The 23,991-nt window shown below is 43.3% G+C and overlaps 1 protein-coding gene across 1 annotated transcript in view; it reads left to right on the top strand.

Moving 5' to 3' along the window:
- The first annotated feature begins 4,463 nt into the window (after positions 1-4,463).
- Positions 4,464-23,991, top strand: part of LOC136883583 (zinc finger protein 235) — a 97,178-nt gene continuing 77,650 nt past the window's right edge. Inside the window, exon 1 of the mRNA XM_067155979.2 lies at positions 4,464-4,567. The gene's annotated coding sequence lies outside the window, so the exon portion shown is untranslated. The remainder of the gene's footprint in view (positions 4,568-23,991) is intronic.

Here is a 23,991-nt window from a genome sequence, read left to right as displayed (position 1 = left end):
GAGCTTCACTTGGCTTAAGAATGACACAGCGAACTATAAAAAAGACTACTTGAAACAGCACCGACCCAGGTGACCTGTAGCCTTAATGCCATTAACTCCGAATCACTGCCATCTGCGACCTTCAGTGTCAAGTTATAGCTCGTTGGAAGACGGAGTGAAATTCTGTTGTTTTCTCAGATGAGAACAGTTTCTGTATTGGTGCCAATGACGGTCGTAGTTTGGTAAGGAGGAAGCCAGGTGAGCGCGTGGAATCAATCGATCGATCAATCAATCAATCAATCAATAAATCAATCAACCAATCAACCAATCACTACTGATCTGCATTTAGGGCAATCGCCCAGGTGCCAGCTTCCCTATCTGTTGTTTTCCGGGTCTTTTCTTAAATGATTTGAAAGAAATTGGAAATTTATTGAACATCTCCCTTAGTAAGTTATTCCAATCCCTAACTCATCTTCCTATAAACGAATATTTACTCCAGTTTGTCCTCTTGAATTCCAACTTTATCTTCATATTGTGATCTTTCCTACTTTTAAAGACACCACTCAAATATTCATCTACTGATGTCAATTCACGCAATCTCTCCACTGACAGCTCGGAACATACCACTTAGTCGAGCTGCTCATCTCTTTTCTCCCAGGTCTCCCCAGCCCAAACTTTGCAACATTTTTGTAACGCTACTCTTTTGTCGGAAATCACCTAGAACAAATCGAGGTGCTTTTTTTTTTCAGTTCTTGAATCAACTAATCCTGGTGAGGGCCCCATGCATTGGAACCATACTCTAGTTGCGGTCTTGCCAGAGACTTATATGCCCTCTCCTTTATATCCTTACTACAACCTCTAAACACCCTCATAACCATGTGCAGAGATCTGTATCCTTTATGTTCAGTCATATTTATGTGATTATCCCAATGAAGATCTTTCCTTATATTAACACCTAGGTACTTACAATGATCCCCAACGGGAACTTTCACCCCCATCAACGCAGTAATTAAAACTGAGAGGACTTTTCCTATTTGTAAAACTCACAACCTGACTTTTAATTCCGTTTATCATCATACCATTGCCTACTGTCCAGCTTACAACATTATCGAGGGCATTTTGCAGTTGCTCTCAATCTTGTAACTTATTTATTACTCTATACAGAATAACATCATCCGCTAAACGCCTTATCTCTGATTCCATTTCTTTACTCTTATCATATATATAAAGGCTAAGGGCTGGTATAATTGTTAACTTGTGTTATTTAAGATCTAATAAACAACGGAGCAATCAATGAGTGAAATTTTAACTTTTCCGGTGAACGGTTTCGGGGGAGTGAATACTTTGTATTTTGGTTTTTAGGGTTTTACTCTCGTTTTATCCCTGTAGGGGTGGAAGTTTTTGAAGTCCTTCCTTAGTGAGTACCTACTCTATAAGAGAAATGTATCTCCGAAACCTCATTTCTTTATGCTCAGTAGTTTTGCCTTGGCGTTGATTGACATTCAGTCAGAACATTTTCTTTTATGTGCACTATATATATTTAAAGGCGGGGGCGTGGTCCGAACCCGTGCAGACATCTACTCTACATACGACTACTCGGGACTTGACTTGGCAACAGTTACTTCCTGACCGTGCCTGGACTAATTCAGTTGCTTGTGACCCCACCGAGACGATACCGCTAGGTCAAGGTCTTCCTAGGGCGCCCCCAAACTTAAGGATTACAGACACACTGTATAGCGTCTTCAGTACACAGAGAGACTATTAGTGGGCAAAATAACACTGACGGGGAAAATATTTATAAGACTAACGTGTAACTGACCCTTGTTAATTAAGAGGAGAACTGTCCATCACAGGAAATACTTAAAACCGTGATTTCGACGCATCAATCGCTTGCTGTCACACATCTGCGTGTATGCATCTCCCCGAGTACGTCGTTGTGTCATTACGTGTGAGTGAATGAGAGGAGCAGATGTGCTCAGTGACCACTTGAATGCAACACAAAGTGGTGCTCAAGATAAAACAGCGCGTGCTCATTATCGAGTGTGATGTGAAGCGCGATTCGTGGAAAACTTGTGAAGAACTGTTTGCACAAGAGTTGAAGACTGGAAATGTTTTGGTCAAACCTTCAACAAAGCCTTGCACATCAATCAACTGGCCGCCTCGATCGCCTGATCTCTCTCCCTGTGGGGCAAGTTGAAGGGTCAAGTGTACTTCAATAATCCCTACACACCGGAAGAACTGCAGGTGCTCTGCTATTGCTGCTATTCCTGAGTCAGAGCTGCTACGCGTGTCTCACAGTTTGATAAATCGAGCACAACACACACACACACACGACAATTAGATAGGAGCAGTAGAATAACACCCAAGGTATCCCCTGCCTGTCGTAAAAGGCGACTAAAAGAGGCCCGAAGGGCTCTTACCTTAGGAGCGTGACTTGGTGGCCACGAGGCCCTTAATTTAGCCCTGCCAGTACTTCCACTTACTTTGTTAGGCTCCTCACTCTCACTATTCTATCCGACTTCCCTTGGTCAACTCATGTTCATTTCCGACCCCGGCGGTATTAGATTTGCGAATCTCAGGGAGTCTCTTACTTTCACGCCCTTCATGGCCCTTGCCCTTCTTGGGCCAATACCTTCATTTTTCGAAGTGTCAGACCCCTTCCATTTTTATCCTCTGATCGCCGTGTGGGTGGGCACGGTAGAATAACACCCGCGGTATCCCCTGCCTATCGTAAGAGGTGACTTATAGGGATCCCCGGGGTTCTCAACTTGGGGGTGTGGTTTCGTGACCACGGGGCCCTCAGCTGAATCCTGGCATTACTTCCAGTTACTTGTGCCAGGTTCCTCATTTTCGTCTGTCCTTTCAGACCTCTCTTGGTCAACTCTTGTTCTTTTGCAACCCCGACGGTATTAGAGCACTCGAGGCCTAGGGATTCTTTAATTTTCACGCCCTTCGTGGCCCTTGTCTTTCTTCGGCCGATATCTTCATTTTTCGAAGTGTCAGATCCCTTTTATTTGTTCCCTTTGATTAATGTTATGTAGAGGGTGGTTGTCTAGTTGTATTTCCTCTTAAAACAATAATCACCACCACACGACAATTAATGGCAGCACTTCACTAATTACTGGCTATTTAAAATAGTCCCTTGTCTGCACAGTGGATCTTCGGCTGGCCGTTTTTACCTTGTAATCTTGACTGACAGACTTCACCTTTCAGTACGTTTTGCACGCACTGCTGCAGTTAATTTGCACAGCTGCCTCATGCAACCAGATTGGGACGCATGTCCGTTGGTTATCGCAACATACGATTGCTGTATACTTGGCTCGACTCCAGACAAGGCCGATAACACGCACAGTCAACTCACGTGACCTGCTCCACACATTGAACTACTCAACACATATCACTCGACAACAGCACCACTCCTTGTTCGTGACGAGGCTGCTTTTATACATTTTTTCTTCTTTCCTAATCCATTTACCATCCAGGGTTGGATTTCCCCCCGGACTCAGCGAGGGTTCCCACCTCTACCGCCTCAAGGGCAATGTCCAGGAGCGTGAGATATTGGGTCGGGGATACAATTGGGGAGCAGGACCAGTATCTCGCCCAGGGGGCCTCATATGCTATGATGAACAGGGGCCTTTTGGGGGATGGGAAGATTGAAGGGGATAGACAACGAAGAGGGAAGGAAGCGGCCGTGCCCTTAAGTTGGGTACTATCCCGGCATTTGCCTGGAGGAGAAGTGGGGAAACTACGGAAAACCACTTCGAGGATGGCTGAGGAGAGAATCGAACCCCCCTCCACAGAGTTGACCTCCCGAGGCTGAGCGTACCCCTTCCAGCCTTCGTACCACTTTTCATATTTCGTGGTAGAGCCGGGAATCGAACTCGGACCTCCGGGGGTGGCAGCTAATCACACTAACCACTACACCACAGAAGCTTCTTCGGAGTGTGAGCAGAATAAGAATGTTCTAGTTTTGCCTTACATAAAATCCACGGAGAGACCAGACGGTAAACACAGTAGAAGCACAGGCCGTCACATGCCCTCAGGCCGTTAGCTTCCAGCCTGACTCACTCATCCCTACCAGCAAATACCGAACAGCGCTTCAAGGAGGCTGACAGACGCATGGCCGCGCAACAATATTTTATTTCATACAGTACTAAATTGAATTTATTCGGAATGATCAAACAGTGCGGCCAACTCACCCGGTATGGCTTGTTACATGTACACGAAGAGGTGTGGGGTTCAGATAAATACTCAGTCCCAGAGATAGAGGAATTAACCAGATGCATTTAAAATTACGGGCTCGGCCGAGAAACGGACGTCGCTACGCTATCCATTCGGCCACAAAGCCGGGAAATCAGATCATTACTAATCACAGAATGTATTAGTTAGATTTTGTTAGTTTGTAATGTTTGCTCGCTCTATTTTAACTTCACATTTTTTATATAATTCCATTTTTTGTTTGTTTCAGACACAACGCCGTTGTCGTATATCTGCTAAGCGTGGACGAGAACTCGGTCTGTTCAGTTGCTGGCTGATCATAGAGGTTTCCGCAGCCTGTAGCCCAGTTTCTGACTGTCCCCAAATCCAGGTGAGATAAATTCCTGATATTAAACTGATTCCTGTCCAGAATGGCACATCACGGGTTCTTCGGAGATGTAGAAAGCGTGTGATCTTGTAAGAATTGTCAGAGCTTTAGAATTTCTACTGATTTTGAGGTTTTATCGAAATCAGTTTTGCCTGTTACGGTTGCGGTATTCTAGTTTTATAGTGATTGTTGTTTTAACCCTTAACAGGCGAATTAGTATGAATGTTCACTTACTTCGATTGGCATTTAACTGGAAAAAGTACCCTTTCCAATAGAACGAAGATGACCTAGGCCACCATAGCTGAATTAGTAGAGCAACCGACGCGAAATCGGGAGGTTGTGGGTTCGGATCCCGCTTGTGCCCGGTTGGCCATTTTCGTTCTGTACTTAACATCTCTTCAACACGTATTACATGTACGTAACACCACTTAATAGGTTGAAAGTTGATTGCGATTATGCTTGTTTTGCTATATATTCTTAAAGCTAGAGAATTATTATACTGAATTAAAATATTTTATATGATCAAATAAAGCCTTCGTGGATCAAGTGGCAGCGCGCCGGCCTCTCACGGCCGGATTCCGTGGTTCAAATCCTTTTCACTCCATGTGATATTTTTTGGAGGAAAAAGCAGAGTCGGGACGGTTTTTTTTTTTCCGGATTCTCCAGTTTTTCCCTGTCACTCCGCATGAGTTCAAACGCCACTGTTGGCAGCCTTGAAGATCGTTTTCCGTGTTTTCCCATTTTTACACCAGGCAAATGCTGGGACTGTAACATAATTAAGGCAACAGCTACTTCCTTCCCACTCCTAACCCTTTTCTGTTCCATCGTCGCTATAATATCCCTGTAAAGAAAATTGTAAATAAAAAGGGTAAAACAATCTCCAATATCATTACATTTCATCAGTCATTAATCATTGTCCCAAAGTAGTGCGACAGGCATCGGCAGCCGGCACTGTTCCTGTCCTCGCCGCTAGATGGGGCTTCGTATATTGCACTCCTAATCCGGTTGACATTGGAAACAGGATGCGGATTTTCATTCATGTGTGATCACATAAATGCTTTAAATGCAGAATTTGTTGATAAGCTTGATTTATTCGCTTGTTTTTATCTGCACAGCACGTTTCAACCATCTCGATGAAGGCTTGGGGAATAATGATAGGTTTTTCTTTGTTCTGTCTCAGCACTGTCCGGAAACCACATGAACTGTTTATAGAAATAATATTGCCCAAGAGTTGCTAAAAGCATAAAGGTTGCCGTTAACACGCTGTTTTCTAAGAATAAACATACAGCCCTAAGAGGAGATCGTGATGTTGGAACATATCCGTCATAACGAACGAAAATTCATGCTAGGTACTTCAGTGATACGTCCCGTACTCTGATGAAGGAGTGTCCAAGAGAAAGGTGAAAATGAAGAAAATTAACACATGGATGAATGAATGAATGAATGAATGAATGAATGAATAATTGTCAGCCAGCAAGCAAGCTTAGGAAGCTTATATAAAGACGAGAGCAAGAAGTACAAAAAAAAAAAAAAAAAAAAAAGAGAAAGAATCCACGACCGATATCATGAAAAGCGAATAATGACTATGAAGGGAGGGAGAGAGATGGAGATTATAACGCCGGAAAGGAAAAATGAAAGGAGGTAATGGAGGAAAGGAAGATAGATAGACAAAAAGGAAATACGATGGGGAAGAAGAAAGAAATAAAATCTGGCAGGAACAAAAAAAAATGAAAGTGAGAGAAAAGGAAAGAAGAGAATAATGATGGGAAGGAAGGCAAGAATCGAAGAAATTAATGTCATTGGTATTTCGTCCCACTGACTGCTTTTATGGTTTTCGGAGACGCTTCGGGAGTTCATTTACGTGCCAGTAAACCTACCGATTTGGGGCTAACATATTTGAGGACCTTCAAATACCACTGGACTGAGCCAGGATTGAACCCACCAACTGATAATAATAATAATAATAATAATAATAATAATAATAATAATAATAATTTCGTGTGCCTATTTCTAGCCGAGTGTAGCGCTTGTAAGGCAGACCCTCCGATGAGGGTGGGCTGCATCTGCCATGTGTAGGTAACTGCGTATTATTGTGGGGGAGGATATTGTTATGTGTGGTGTGTGAGTTGCAGGTATGTTGGGGATGGCACAAACACCCCGTCCCCCGAGCCAAGAGAATTAACCATTTAAGGTTAAAATCTCCGACCCGGCTGGGAATCGAACCCACGACTCTCTGGACTAGAGCCATGGAGCCTGATTTCCTGTCAACTTGGGCTCAGAGAGCCAGCGTCTCAACCGTCAGAGCTACTCAGCCCGGCGAAATAAACAATCAAATACAGACAAGATGTTAGACACAATAAAAGAGAGATACAGAACAGAGAAGGAAGGTCATCATTATCATCTAAAGGCAAGACCTTGTCGCTGCAGTCATGTCTGACGGTCCACTCCCATCTTCTTCATATCGATGCACGAACCACAACCTAGTTCATCATCGGTGTTCTTAATATAGCACTTTCTTGGCCCTCCTCTTGTTTTCCTCCCCGGAACTTTACCCTCAGTAATTAACTCTACAAGAGGGTCGTGCCTGAGAATGTGACCAGTGAACTGCGTTCTCCTCTTCTTGATCCCGTCCATATCTCGTTTTTCACTGGCGTTTTTTAAAACGAGATTACATGAATTTTTGCCCCTGGAACTTATTCTGGTCGTTCTTCTACAGAACTACATTTCAGCAGCCTCCAGTCTTGCTTCTTCCAGTTTTCCTAGAGTGCAGGCTTCAAACCCCTAGAAGGAAAGTAATGGAGAAGAAATTTAGTAACAAAGAAACAAAAAAAAGGAAAATGCAAATAGAGGCAAATGTAATGAAAGAAACAAACGGGCAAAGAAAGAAAGAAAGAAAGAAAGAAAGAAAGAAAGAAAGAAAGTTCTTCTTATTATTATTATCCCAGTTTCTTGGGGTCGGCACTGGAGGTGCATTTAGCTCAGTTTTGTGGCCGCATGCCGAATTCCAACCCTAAATGGAGGTATGTATGCACTATAGCGTGTTTCTGTAGTGGCTGGTAGTGTGGCGTCTTGTGTGTAGATGAAGAGAACTGTATTAAGACGAACACAAACACCCAGTCCCCGAGGCGATGGAATGAATCCTACGCAGTTAAAATCCTCGTTCCGGCTGGGAATCGAACGAAGCGCCCTTTGAACCGAAGGCCAGTAGGCTGATCATTCAGCCAAGGAGCCAGATGAAGAAAGAAAGGAAGAAAAAGAAAGAAAGAAAGAAAGAAAGAAAGAAAGAAAGAAAGAAAGAAAGAAAGAAAGAAAGAAATTTGAAAAGAATGAATGAATGAAAGTCAAAATAAGTCAAGGAAATAATAAAAGAGTTTGAAAGGGAAAGAAAGAAAAATGAATGAATGAATGAATAAAACATGACACCCCGTACCTTTATGTGACTTCGATCTTCTTGCTAGTCGCTTTACGTCGCGCCGACACAGATGGGTCTTATGACGACGATGGGACAGCAAAAGCCTAGGAGTTGGAAGGAAGCGGCCGTGCCCTTAATTAAGGTATAGCCCCAGCATTTGCCTGGTGTAAAAATGGGAAACCACGGAAAACCATCTTCAGGGCTGCCGACAATGGGATTCGAACCCGCTATCTCCCGGAGGCAAGCTCACAGCCGCGTGCCCCTGACCGCACGGCCAACTCGCTCGGTCCTTTGATCTTCTAATCTTGCTTACGGCGTTTAAAAACTACTGCATGAATACAATCGTCCAGGAGAGTTCGTCTTCATTGCCTCTTTTGTCTATCGAAAGGAGTACTGGTGTACAGTGGAACTTCGATATCTCGAATCACCTCGGGAGCTAAATTTTATTTCGAGTTATCAAAATTTCGATATATTCAGAATACCGGTTTTGAGCATGTATAGCACATAATTGAATCATATGTATCTTTTCTTTTTTTTTTTTTTTTTTTTTGCTATTAGCTTTACGTCACACTGACACAGATAGGTCTTATGGCGACGATGGGATAGGAAAGTCCTAGGAGTTGGAAGGAAGCGGCCGTGGCCTTAATTATGGTACAGCCCCGGCATTTGCCTGGTGTGAAAATGGGAAACTACGGAAAACCATCTTCAAGGCTGCCGACAGTGGGACTCGAACCCACTATCTCCCGATTACTGGATACTGGCCGCACTTAAGCGACTGCAGCTATCGAGCTCGGTGAATCATATGTATCAACGGGCTTATACCAAATACAATATTTTTTCAGTATTAAAAATATGTCCGCCTCTGTGGTGTAGTGGTTAGCGTGATTAGCTGCCACCCCCGGAGGCCCGGGTTCGATTCCCGGCTCTGCCACGAAATTTGAAAAGTGGTACCAGGGCTGGAACGGGGTCCACTCAGCCTCGGGAGGTCAACTGAGTAGAGGTGGGTTCGATTCCCACCTCAGCCATCCTGGAAGTGGTTTTCCATGGTTTCCCACTTCTCCTCCAGGCGAATGCCGGGATGGTACCTAACTTAAGGCCACGGCCGCTTCCTTCCCTCTTCCTTGCCTATCCCTTCCAATCTTCCCATCCCTCCACAAGGCCCCTGTTCAGCATAGCAGGTGAGGCCGCCTGGGCGAGGTACTGGTCATCCTCCCCAGTTGTATCCCCCGACCAAGAGTCTGAAGCTCCAGGACACTGCCCTTGAGGCGGTAGAGGTGGGATCCCTTGCTAAGTCCGAGGGAAAAACCGAACCTGGAGGGTAAACAGATGATGATGATGATGATGATGATGATGATGATGATGATGATGAAGTAACAAATGAATTTGAAGGTTACGTGCCAGAAGCAGTGTTGTCAACCCATAAATCTTTTCTCCGCTAAATTTTAGTTGAATATCCGCTAAATTCCGCTAAATTTCGAACTGAAGCAAACAAGCACATACCAGCTGTTTTATTTAAAGAGATTAACTCAACACTCACCAGTTTCAGAACAGGAGTTCGTCTTCTCCTCCCCGCATTATGTGCTCTGAAGCAGATTGAGGTCCTGTGGTTTCATATGAAGCTACATGGTACCATTCTTTTTCAAAGTATGCTGGCAGTTCACAGCAGCAAAGCACATATGGATATTTTCAAATCTATTTCTAATGCTATTTTCACTTTCATTTCTCTTTTCATTGTTTTTGATAAGTGCGGAAATAAATAATGTCGAACAGTTTCGCATTTATATTGCACTGCCAATGGATGCACCGTCGGTATTTGGGATTAGTGGGAAGCTCAGTCAACTAGTCTCTAAAAGTTTAGTTATTTAACCACCTTTTACAAAATATCTTACTACTTTTAACCTTTATTTCGACATATTGACGTACCAAAAAGAACCTGATATCAAAAGAAACACGTTATCAAACACGACACTACCCGGCTCATCAAGACTACAGTAAATAACGATTGTAACAAATTCTGACTGGGGCTGTGGACCAGAGTTGGTCTAGAAAACGAGTCGTAGTATGCAGCATATGTTCAATACAACGGGAATAAGTAGACTATTATGCCGTAGTAAGTTCTATATTATTTTTTCTCCTGGTGATGAAAGGTGATATTGTTACAGCTGAAAATCGCTAAAAGAAGTTTGAAAATCCGTTAAAAAATTCCGCTGTCCGCTAAATGGAAAATTTATCCGCTGTTCTATTTAAAAATCCGCCAAATTTGGCGGTAAATCCGTTGAGTTGGCAACACTGGCCAGAAGCGACCGTGCCGGATGCGACCACGCCAAAATCGAGCCGCTAGCGACCGAGTGGATTAAGCACAGTTCCGCATGCGATCCATCAGTCAATCAATCAGTGAGTCACTCACCACTGATCTGAATTTAGGGCCGTCGTCGAAGTGGCAGATTGTGTATCGGTTGTTTACTAGTCTTTTCTTAAATAATTTCAGAAAATTTGGAAATGTATCGAGCATTTCCCTTGGTAAATTATTCCAATCCCTAATTCCTCTTCCTATAAACGAATATTTGTCCCAATTTGTCCTCTTGAATTCCAACTTCATATTGCGATCTTTCCTACTGTTAAAAGTACCACTCAGACTTATTCGTCTACTAAAGTTATTCCACGCCATCTCTCCAAGGACAGCTCGGAACATACCGCTTATTCGATCAGCTCGTCTCCTTTCTCCCAAGTCTTGTCTTAACGGTGAAAGCTACAGCCCTGAAAATTACGGCATTGCGATCTTCTCTCCAAGATCTCTTGTGTTAATTTCTTGCATCAGTTATCTTACATCCACGTGATCTCACGAAACTGCGAAGTATCTCTTGAACGTTTTCAATTTTTTTTTTTTTTTTTTTTTTTTTAGCGCTTGACTTTTAGTGCCGGGAGTGTCCGAATACATGTTCGGCTCGCCAAATTTGTAGCTGCTTTTCCCGGTATACCCCATGTACTAGGCTTTATGATGGTGTTGTGTGTGGATGTAGGTGTGATTGTACTGGCTAGAAATGGGAAAGAAGTGTTCATGGCCATGGGAAAGGTACCATCCCGGCATTTGACTGGAGATGAAAATGGGAAACCACGAAAAACCATTTTCGAGGTAGATCGACGGGGGATTCGAACCCAGCCGTCTCCCGCAGTAGCCGTAACGCACTGAGATAATATGTCTGGTACGTTCTTCCAGACATGGAAACGCAGCTCCATTTATGGGCACGTTGTAGGCTGTACTAATCGGTGTACAAAATTACATGTTGTGCATGGTTTGCGGTTATAATAGTTCGCTATATGAACAGAATTTGAGCATTGCTGTGAATTTTTCGCCTATCTAACCGTTTCTGGTTCTGATTTAGCTTACCTTATCTTGGATGACGACATAGCTTATTAAAATGATATCTGGATTGTCAACACCGGTCGCATTCGGCACGGTTACAGATTATGCGGTCGCTAGTGGCACGGGTCACATGCGGAACGGTCTCATCTGACACGACACCAAACTTGAATTAGGCCTAATTTTTCATTCGGTGTGGATGTTTCTTACAGAGGTTTGGTTATTAAATTAAAGTGAATAACGTACAATATTAAAGGAGAGATAGAGAATATTAGCAATAATTTTATGGCCGCAAATTTCTCTCAAAAGGAACGACCGCTGGACCCCCCGGTAATTCCAGCGCCTCCCCCAATCAAAATCCTCAAATTAGTCCATTGTGTCGGCTCCATGGCTAAATGGTTAGCGTGCTGGCCTTTGTTCACAGGGGTCCCGGGTTCGATTCCCGGAAGGGTTGGAAATTTTCACCATCATTGGTTAATTTCGCTGGCACGGGGGTTGGGTGTATGTGTCGTCTCCATCATCATTTCATCCTCATCACGACGCGCAGGTCGCCTGCGGGAGTCAGATAAAATGAACTGCATCTGTTGAGCCTAACTTGTCCTCGGGCACTCCCGGCACTAAAAGCCATACGCCATTTCATTTTTCATTACGTCCATTGTGTATATGAAGAAAAGGGTTTGACATAAACAAAAAATCCCACCCCCGAGCCAGAGGAATTAACAGTACACAGTTAAAATCGTCAGCTAGGCCGGGAATTGAACCCAAGGCCCTCTGAACCGAGGGCCAGTAGACTGAGCATTCAGCGAAGGAGTCGGACGAGGAAAGAATCTAAAAAGTAATAAATGAATGAGTCAAAATAAGTAAAGTAATAATAAGGAGGTGGAAAGGGAAAGAAAAATAGAATGAAGAATATGAGAGCCCACATATTTACCTGACTTTGATCTTGTAATCATAAGGATGGGTTTGACGTGAAATCAGAATCACAGAGGTGGGTTACTCAATTTTTAAAATGTGCGGAAAGTTGGCCTATTAGGGTAAGCAGTTGTAAGGGTTGTCCGACTCTGGTAGAATCCTGCACGTGGACTGAAGTGCACGTGGGGACCTTGATAGTTATAGAGGTTAAGTAAATCGAGCACACAGAAGCTGTTGGAAGTGTAGTCGCGAAACGGAACAATCAGAGCGTGCTAATCGCCACTATGTGTTAGCGTTTTGTGAATGAATCCGCGTTGTGCACATGTGTTGTACATATGTCAGCGGCCCATTGTCCCCAGCTGTCAGGTCTGTATGCTCTGTTGTCGAGCTGGCAAATAATAAGCGTTTTGTACGATGAAATCTACTTCTCCGTTCATCAGAGTAGAGCTATGCTGTACCTAAACCACTAACACAGTACCATCATCTTTCTATCTCTCTCTCTTCGACCCAAGCGTTGCGTGGTTTGGGTCACGTAGCTATCACCTTGCAATCCGGAGATAGTGGGTTCGAACTCCATGGTCGGCAGCCCTGGAGATGGTTTTCCGTGGTTTCCATTGTCCCTTAAGGCTGTACCTTAATTAAGGCCATGGCCGCTTCCTCCCCGCTTCTGGCCCTTTCTCATCTTTTCGTCGCCATAAGACAAGGGTGTCGATGCGACATAAAGCAAATTCTAAAATGAAATAGCCTAAATAAAAATTAAAAATGAGCTACTATCACTCCATCAACACAGTCATTAATACTCAAACGACTTTTCCTCTTGGTGAATTGTAATTGTACAACCTGACATTGTCTAGGTACCCCTGCAGTCATTTACAATCTCCTGACCGAGCTCGATAGCTGCAGTCGCTTAAGTGCGGCCAGTATCCAGTATTCGGGAGATAGTGGGTTCGAACCCCAAAGTCGACAGCCCTGAAGATGGTTTTCCGTGGTTTCCCATTTTCACACCAGGCAAATGCTGGAGCTGTACCTTAATTAAGGCCACGGCCGCTTCCTTCCCATTCCTAGCCCTTTCCTATCCCATCGTCGCCATAAGACCTATCTGTGGCAATGCGACGTAAAGCAACTGTCAACTACAATCTCCTGGAACTCATTTACTATTCTATATTATCTGCGCACTTTTTAGCGATATATTTGTGTACGGTTTTGAGTAGTAAGGAGGGAGCTCTCCCGGTTCTGTTAGTACTGCCAACTGAATGGAAATGAAATCTGAATTGAATCGATAATATGATTGATCGATATGAATTTTCTAAACCTTTGTTATCTTAAACCAACAACTGTGTCACACACACATTATATAACATTACTAGCAGAAGTACCCGTTCTTCGTACGGGTTATGAGAAACTGGCTTTTGTTACTCATACTATCGGTGTGGCTGACTTCATTAGATATTTATATCACTGGTGTATTTACTTAAGTACGTAGAAATTATTTGTCATGTTTGGAATTATAGTGTACCTTCATCTCCTTCATGGGGGCCTCTAAATATTAGTTCCTAATTAGCGTCGACCTCTAAGATCTTTTGCTACCATGTTTTTCCTTCATTCCCACCTAGATATACTTGCTCCCTTCACAAATCTGCAGGTTTAGTGTTAGTATACTTTCGCCAGATAGTACCATAAATATAAATATTATTGAATGTATTTGTTTGATCCGACATTTCATAACTATTACAAATATGATAAAGGAAATACGCGATGCATAAAAGAAACTACTATAATTATCGATAATTATAATTCTCGGGGCTTGTCACTCATGTCGCACATCATATACCTAATGAATCTGAGTAGAAATGTTGAGAATTGTTTTCAAATCATGGGCGCACCATCTTGACAATTGTGTACAGTATATAGGTTGTTTTCATGGTTACAATGATGGTGAAAGTGGGCCAAATTATCGGCACTAATAACATCAGTGATATCACTACTCCATGATTTGATAGAAAATAGTTTAAACTATAGGTAACAGACTCCGCAAAATGCTGAAACCTAAGCCAGTACGTAAAAACGGAGGCCCGTCGGCAACCGCTGGTCGCTGTACTACGCAGAACTCTGGGGCTATTATTTTTATACTTCACTCCCTTTCCATCCCCGCCCAAAGGAGTGCTATGAGCGTCTTACACAACAGTTTATTTTTTCCAGATAGTAAGCCATATGTGTATCAATTTTGGTTGGCAGCTATGCCCAAACGTACATGCATTATCTAGCTGCTGTAGAATTCTGGAGCTGACGTTGCCATGGTTACGGCCGTTCGTTTCTTTATCCGAATCCTAGAGCAGGAGTAGTGTGGTTCCAATATCTACATAACGGTTGGTTTTAGGGCCTTCAAACATGTTTTCGGGTCAGAAGGGTTTACCGAGTTTTGTTCTTTGCGTCAAGGGGCTTAAAATGAGCTTTGTCTCGTCCTTGTACGACAAATTCGATTTCGCCTATATTAGCCTATTATTTTAATATTTTTATATCTCCCCCCGTCGCCCCCCCTCAAATTATTTTGAAAATAAAATACAGCCCATGTTACTCACTGGCAATGTAACTTTCTACAGGTGGAGTAATTTTTAAAATCGATTCAGTAGTGTTTGAGTCTATCCGTTACAAACAAATATACACATTTTTCCTCTTTATAATATTAGTATAGAAGTATAAATTACATCCCTACAGATACGGTTGCTGTCAGGAAGGGCATCCAGCCGTAAAACAGGGTTTAACTTACATGTGCGACACAGTTCGCACCCGCAACCTCACAGGTGTGGGTAAAGCGATAGAAGAAGAAGATACTCAATTTTTAAAAATTGACCCGCTTTTTTATTCTTTTCACCCCCTTCAGTGGATTTTCCAAAAAAGAGTGTGTTCATTTTTAAAGGAGATTCCAAGTACCAATTTTAAAGTCTGTAACATCTTCTTTTTTTAGATATATGTATACTTATATACATAATTCAACTCCTTCCTCACTTTCTTTCACACACCAGCCCCTTCAGTGGATTTTCTGGAAACGAATATGTGTGTTCTTTTATTTTTAATGGAGATTCCAAATATCAATTTTCATGCCTGTAACATGTTAAGTTTTTGTGATATGGTAGATAATTTCGCTGCTGTAGAATCCTGGAGCAGACGTTGTCATGGTTATGGCAGTTCATTACTTTGTCTGATTCCTAGAGCAGGGGTAGTGTGGTGCCAATATCTCCGGAACGGTTAGTTTTAGGGTCTTAAAACATGGTTTTCGGGCCCGTAGGGCTGACCGAGTTTTGTTCTTTGCGTCAAGAGGATTAAATTGTGCTTTGTCTCGTCCTTATACGACAAATTCGATATTCTGCCTATATTAGCCTATTATTTTAAGATCCCCCCCCCCCGTGCCCCAACCTCGAATTGTTTTGAAAATAAAATACAGCCCATGTTACTCACTCCCAATGTAGCTTTCTATAGGTAAAGCAATTTTGAAAATCGGTTCAGTAGTTTTTGAGTCTATTCGTTACAAACAAACAATTTTTTCCTCTTTATAATATTAGTATAGATATAACATTTCTCGATGCGAATCTTATTTCTAGAGTGAATTCTATAGTTTGGCCTTGCTGTGTAAATAACAACAGTACTAGTACGTACAGTGTACGCCAGATGTCGCACAGCGGTACATAAGCGATTCATAGTTTGTGCTTCAAAGGTTGCCAGTACAAATCTCGAAGATTGCCGAGGTCGACCGATTCAGCACTAGGGTGTAAATCTATCGCTAAAAACGTGCGCAGATAATACATACAGTGGAACCTCGATATCTCGACTCACCTCGGGAGCTAAATTTTATTTCCAGCTATCGAAATATCCAGATATAGATAATATCGTTTTTGAGTATGTATAGCACATAATTGAATCATACGTATCTACGGGTTTATATTGAATACATTATTTTTAACAATACTTAAAAATATACAGACAAACCCTATTTTACGGCATAACTTTAATAATAACACTTATTATAGTAACATTTTAGAAGACAGGGAGTAGTAGGGAAACAAGAAACAAACCTCCGTTAACAACTTCGGAAATAAAATCTGTTAGTCTCTTCTGTTTGTTACTGTTAACATTCGCTCCCCTCAGATTGAAACTTATCGTCAATACCTCGCAGCCGAGATTCGTAAATGGAGCTTGTCATCCGCGACTTCGGGGGTTGCTTTGGTACGTGACCGCTAATTAATTCGCACCTGAGAAACAGGGAGACTTCGCCAATTTTCCAATCACTAGAAGTTTTAGTTTTTCGGTTCCCGTCATATTAGCTCCCAGCTTCACTCTAACCCTTTCTTTACTTGTCAACAATTAATCACTACTGATCTGCATTTAGGGCAGTCGCCCAGGTGGCAGATTCCCTATCTGTTGTTTTCCTAGCCTTTTCTTGGAAAATTATTGAACATTTCCCTTCGTAAGTTATTCCAATCCTTAACTCCCCTTCCTATAAACGAATATTTGCCCCAATTTGTCCTCTTGAATTCCAACTTTATCTTCATATTGTGATGTTTCCTACTTTCAAAGACACCACTCAAACGTATTGGTCTACTGATGTCCTCCAACGCCATTTCTCCACTGACAGCTAGGAACATACCACTTAATCGAGCAGCTCGTCTCCTTTCTCCCAGTTCTTTCCAGCCCAAACTTTGCAACATTTTTGTAACGCTACTCTTATGTCGGAAATCACCCAGAACAAATCAAGCTGCTTTTCTTTGGATTTTTTCCAGTTCTTGAATCAAGTCATCCTGGTGAGGGTCCCATACACTGGAACCATACTCTAGTTGGGGTCTCACTAGAGACTTATATGCCCTCTCCTTTACATCCTTACTACAACCCCTAAATACCCTCATAACCATGTGCAGAGATCTGTACCCTTTATTAACAATCATATTTATGTGATTACCCCAATGAAGGTCTTTTCTTATATTAACACCTAGCTACTTACAATGATCCCCAAAAGGAACTTTCACCCATCAACCAGTAATTAAAAGTAATTAAAACTGTTCCTCATAAACCACAAATGCCATATTGCACATTTAATGTTGCACAGAATTTGAGTTACAGAGTATTTTTTTGCTTCAAGGGAGGAAATGTTTGGTCTGAGAATTCGTGTAACCAAATTTTGAGCAATAGAAAAATAAATACATGTGAAGAATAGGACAAAACGGCCGAGACATTTAAGTTACTTCGAGATTCGAGTAATGGAGGTTCGAGATATCGAGGTTCAGTTGTATAACTAAAAGACCAAAACCCATGACGCAACAGCCCCGAAGGTTCTTGGCCTAGCAAGCGACCGCTGCTCAGCCCGAAGGCATGTAGATTACGAGTTGTCGTGTGCTCAGCACGATGAAACCTCTCGGCTTTCCTGACCGGGGCCTCTATCTCGCCGTCAGATAGCTCCTCAATTATAATCACGTGGGCTGAGTGGACTTCAAACTAGGCCTCAGAACTAGGTAAAAATCACTGTCCTGTCCGGGAATGAACAAGAGGAGTGTGTATGTGAGGATCTTTAAAAGGCAGAAGTATTCAGTCAGCAGTATGTAAAGATTGTTGGTTACAAGTATAATGTCCAGATAGTCCGACTCGTTGGCTGAACGGTCAGCGTACTGGCCTTCGGTTCAGAGGGTCCCGGGTTCGATTCCCGGCCGGGTCGGGGATTGTAAACTTAGTTGGTTAATTCCAATGGCACGGGGGCTGGGTGTATGTGCTGTCTTCATCATCATTTCATCCTCATCACGACGCGCAGGTCACCTACGGGTGTCAAACGGAAAGACCTGCACCTGGCGAGCCGAACCCGTCCTGGGATATCCCGGCACTAAAAGCCATACGACATTTCATCTCATGTCCAGATAGAGGAGGTCACTAATACTAAAGGAGTATTAAAATTTTCTTATGATAACAATGGCATATACAGTAAGATACAACAGTTAAAAACTAGAAAAGCGACTGGAATTCATCAGATTTCTGGATATATATTAAAGAATGGTTTGGGATATAATACCATATCTGAAGTACTTATTCAATTATTGTTTGGTTGAGGGAGCTAAACCAAATGAATGGAGAGTTGTTATAGTAGCCCCTGTGTATAAAGGAAAGGGTGATAGACATAAAGCTGAAAATTATAGGCCAGCAAGTTTGACATGCATTGAATGTAAGCTTTGGGAAAACATTCTTTCTAAAAAAGAAAAAAATGAAATGACGTATGACGTTTAGTGCTGGGACTGTCCGAGGAAAAGTTCGGCTTGCCAGGTGCAGGTCTTTTGAATTGACTCCCGTAGGCGACCTGCGCGTCATGATGAGGATGCCCCGTGCCAGTGGAATTAACTAATTATGGTTAAAATTCCCCACCCTGCCGGGAATCGAACCCGGGACCCCTGTGAGCAAAGACCAGCGCGCTAACTATTTAGCCGTGGAGCCGGAGAGCATTCTTTCTGATTATATTAGACATGTTTGCGAAATTAATAACTGATTCGATAGAAGGCAGTTTGTGTTTAGGAAAATTTATTCCACTGAAGTTCAGCTTATAGGATTCCAGCAAGATATAGCATATAGAACTGGATTCAGGAGGTCAAATGGACTGTATCGCCATTGACCTCTCTAAGGCATTTGATAGGGTGGGTCATGGGAGACTACTGGCAGAAATGAGTGCAATTGAACTAGATAAAAGAGTGACTGAATTTCTAGAAAATAGATCTCAGAGAATTAGAATAGGCGAAGCTTTATCTGACCCTGTAATGATTAAGAGGGGAATTCCTCAAGGCAGTATTATTGGATCTTTATGTTTTCTTATATATATAAATGATATAAGTAAAGAAGCGGAATCAGAGATAAGGCTTTTTGCGGATGATGTTATTTTGTATAGCGTTATAAATAGTTACAAGATTGTGAGCAAGTGAAAAATGACCTCGATAATGTTGTGAGATGGATAGTTATGGGTTAAACATCAGGTTGTGAGTTTCACAAATAGGAAAAGCCCTCTCATTTTAATTGCTGCGTTGATGGAGTGAAAGTTCCTTATGGAGATCACTGTAAGTACCTAGGTGTTAATATAAGGAAAGATCTTAATTGGGGTAATCACATAAATGGGATTGTAAAAAAAAGGATACAGATCTCTTTACACGGTTATGAGGGTGTTTAGAGGTTGTAGTAAGGATGTAAAGTCGAGACATATAAGTTTCTCGTAAGACCCCAACTAGAGTATGGTTCCAGTGAGTGGGACCCTCACTAGGTTTACTTGATTGAAGAACTGGAAAAAATCCAAAGTTAATCAGCTCGATTTGTTCTGGGTGATTTCCGGCAGAAGAGTAACGTTACAAAAATGTTGCAGAGTTTGGACTGGGAAGACTTGGGAAAAAGGAGACGAGCAGCTCGACTAAGCGGTATGTTCCAAGCTGTCAGTGGAGAGATGAAGTGGAATGACATTAGTAGACGAAAAAGTTTGAGTGGTTTTAAAATTGGGAAGGATCACAATATGAAGATAAGGCTAGAATTCAAGAGGACAAATTGGGGCAAATATTCGATTATAGGAAAGGGAGTGTCCGCCTTTGTGGTGTAGTGGTTATTGTGATTAGCTGCCACCCCTGGAGGCCCGGGTTAGATTCCCGGCTCTGCCACGAAATTTCAAAAAGTGGTACGAGGGCTGGAACGGGGTCCACTCAGCCTCGGGAGGTCAACTGAGTAAAGGTGGGTTCGATTCCCACCTCAGCCATTCTGGAAGTGGTTTTCCGTGGTTTCCCACTTCTCCTCCAGGCAAATGCCGGATGGTACCTAACTTAAGGCCACGGCCGCTTCCTTCCCTCTTCTTTGTCTATCCCTTGCAATCTTCCCATCCCCCGCAAGGCCCCTGTTCAGCATAGCAAGTGAGGTCGTCTGGGCGAGGTACTGGTCATCGCCAGTTGTACCCCCCGACCCAGAGTTGAAGCTCCAGGACACTGCCCTTGAGGCGGTAGAGGTGGGATCCCTCGCTGAGTCCGAGGGAAAAACCAACCCTGGAGGGTAAGCAGATTACGAAAGAAAGAAAGAAAGAAAGAAAGAAAGAAAGAAAGAAAGAAAGAAAGGGGAGTTAGGGATTGGAATAACTTACCGAGGGAGATGTTCAATACATTTCCAATTTCTTTGAAATCATTTAAGAAAAGGTTAGGAAAGCAACAGATAGGGAATCTGCCATCCGGGCGACTGCCCTAAATGCAAATCAGTAGTGACTGATTGATTGAATCGAACTCGGGGCCTTCGGGTAAGAGGCAGGCACGCTACCCCTACACCGCGGGGCCGACTGCACAGCATAACATCATCCGCAAATACCCTTATCAGTGACTCCAGTTCTTTACTTATATCGGAGAGGGATAGGTTACAGGGGGAATAATGGTGTCGGTCATGGAGGGTAAGAGAATTAAAGGTAGAGTAAGGTGTCGATGATTGGTGTAAATTAAACGAGGCCACAGAGCTATTGCAAATATAGGATTGTAGAGGGGCTTAGTTAATTGACAGAGGCTTGCAGACTGAACGCTGGAAAGCATAAAGTTTGTAAAGAAGACCCCCTGTGGGTGGGGGCGGTAGAATGACACCCACGGTATCCCCTGCCTGTCGTAAGAGGCGACTACAAGGGGCCCCAGTTGAGTCCTGCCATTGCTTCCACTTGCTTGTGCCAGGCTCCTCGCTTTCATCTATCCTATCCGACCTTCCTTGGTCAACTCTTGTTCTTTTTCGACCCCGACGCTATTAGGTATCGACTCCTAGGGAGTCTTTCATTTCACGCCCCTCGTGGCCCTTATCTTTCTTTGGCCGATACCTTCATTTTTTCGAAGTGTCGGATCCCTTCGACTTTTCCTCTCTGATTAGTGTTATATAAAGGATGGTTGCCTAATTGTACCTCCTCTTAAAACATTAATCACCACCACCACCACAATAATGACGATTTATGAAGACGTGAAACATCACATATGTCTGCTTGTACTAACCTACCATATACGTGTGATCAATCTTGGTTCGACAGATCAAGGCTGACCCTTGCGGCCTTGCCTGGCCGTCAGATGCCGTTAGCACGCTACAGGGATCAATTAGCCCCAGTGGGGCCAGGGGGCCATGGGTACAGTTACCAGACCCACTTACCACGCTGCTGTGTCCGCGAACAGCCAGCCTCCTTTTCTTTATTTATGCGCTTTGCTCGACAAAAGTAAGCATGGCTTCCAGTAGTTGAGAATTTTGGTAGCTAATGGATGGTGTACGATTTCACCTTCCGTAATATGATGTAATTAGAAAGTGCTCTGTTATATTAAACGTTGAGGTAGGGCGTGTATTGTGTCCATTGAAACATACTACTACTACTACTACTACTACGAAACGTTTTCATTCCTCCCCTGAAGGGGGAGGCGGGCCTCTTAGACGGTTACGCCGTCTCTCAGGCCGGAAGATTTGGTACGCTGAAGGAGATGTACGGAGAAGGTGAGGGGGTTGGCGGCCGTGGCCTATACTACGAACTGTCCCGGCATTTGCCTTAGTGCAGGAGAATGGAAAACCACGGAAAACCATTCTCAGGACAGCCGACGGGCGAGGCCAGGCGAGAAGTGCAGCACTGTGCCCCAGGCCCGTCTCCCGAATGCAGAGGCGTAGAACCACGGTAGAGCCGTGACCACCTCTCCTCTGCTCGGTTGGCCGGTCAGAGTACAGAGCTTATGGGACAACAACCCACTCTGCATCTACCGACTTGAAACATATCATCCATACACATTCATATCTTGTTCTATTTTAGAAAGGAAGCCCACGATGTTTATCTGACACATGTCATTAATGTGTTCCTTATCCGTCATTATTAAACCTTGAATTTTAATCAAAAACTTTTTTTTTGTTCCTGAAGAGCTAACATAAAATTAAGTTGTGGCTAGGGCCACACGTGACAGTAACTACAGTTGCAGCAAGCAGCGAAAACTGTACCACGGCAATTTCTGCCACAGGATGCCACACGGCGGCAGCAATTGCAGTTGTATCACAGTTGCTGCAGAGCAAGGATCCTCATCCCCCCTGTGGGTGGGGGACGAAGACGAAGAATACACCTGCCTGTCGTAAGAGGCGACTAAAAGGGGCGACCAAGGGATGATCAAATTAGAACCATGAGACTACTTGTGATTATCACCACCACGCGGGGAACACCAAGGGTCGCTTTCACTTGCGCTTAGTACCACTATGTTAGGTACCAAATACGTTTGTGATTAGTAGCAATAGAGTGCATTGCCGGCTTCTACAGTACCTGTGATTCGTACCCCTATATGAGCAACACCATGGGACGAACGACCCCATGGTTCTGCCTTGCCTATGCTTAGTACCCATTATGTGAGGAACACCACGGGAAAGTGCGGGTCCCTGTGGTTAGTACACTTATGTGAGGAACGCCATAGGTTTGCGTTGCCTGTAAATAGCGCCGCAGTGTGCGAAACACCATAGGTCTGTGTTATATGTGCGAATTTCATTACCTGTGAGTAGTACCATAATGTATGGAATACCGCGAGTCTACGCTACTTTTGATTAGTATCGCAACATGACAAATAATATGGTTCTATTTTCCTAGCGTTAAGTACCATTATGAGGGGCTGATGACCTGAATTTTGGACCCGTTTCGACTACAAGCATCATCGATTCAGTACTGTGCTTTAGACGCAGTCCCTTGGTCAGTAATACTATTATTAACGCTAGTTTCTGTAATGTGGGGCATTGCGGGTCGGATCCACTGATTGTTTTAACTTCATATCCATCCATTGATTCCTCATCCTCACGTTTTCGAATCTGGTCAGTGGAGGATTCTGAATTTTTAAATTGCCATAATATTTCATCTCATTTCGCACTATTAGGGGCCGATGACCTAGGTGTTAGGCCCCTTGAAACAACATGCATCATCATCATCATCAGGATCAGGATCCTCATCTGTTGTTCCCTAAGATGTAGTTCGGTTATGAATCTTGCAATTGTACGATTGAGGCGGCGTTGACAAAAAAAAGTGATAGATTCATCCTAATATCAGTGAAATGTCAACGGAGGGTAAATTTGTCCTTATTCATGAGAACCTGAAGCTTTACCCAGACATTTTTTTTAATAATACCGAATGTCACTGAACTCTTTTCACGATCTATAGTCAGTTATAAGTGGCGAAATGTCGTCGTCGTTTCTGTTCATTCTAATTATATACAATCTTGTACTACGAAATAAACTTGTAACTTTCCTCATCCGGAAGTGAGGGGTCCATTTCCAATTATTGCGGGAGGGGGGCGAACATCTTAGCGCCGCTACTGCGCGTATTGTACAAACATGGCTACTTCTCCACTTCCAGAATGACATATTCACTGTCCACATACTCCATATTTCGTAAATGTACTATTGTTGTATACGTCATCATCATCATCATCTGTTTACCCTCCAGGTTCGGTTTTTCCCTCGGACTTCGCGAGGGATCCCACCTCTACCGCCTCAAGGGCAGTGTCCTGGAGCTTCAGACTCTTGGTCGGGGGATACAACTGGGGAGTATGACCAGTACCTCGCCCAGGCGGCCTCACCTGCTATGCTGAACAGGGGCCTTGTGGAGGGATGGGAAGATTGGAAGGGATAGGCAAGGAAGAGGGAAGGAAGCGGCCGTGGCCTTAAGTTAGGTACCATCCCGGCATTCGCCTGGAGGAGAAGTGGGAAACCACGGAAAACCACTTCCAGGAT

The sequence above is a fragment of the Anabrus simplex genome, chromosome 11 (assembly GCF_040414725.1).
Source record: "Anabrus simplex isolate iqAnaSimp1 chromosome 11, ASM4041472v1, whole genome shotgun sequence".
Taxonomy (NCBI): Eukaryota; Metazoa; Arthropoda; class Insecta; order Orthoptera; family Tettigoniidae; genus Anabrus; species Anabrus simplex.
The sequence above is the reverse complement of the archived record's forward strand: the minus strand, read 5'-3'. Positions and strand labels throughout refer to the sequence as shown.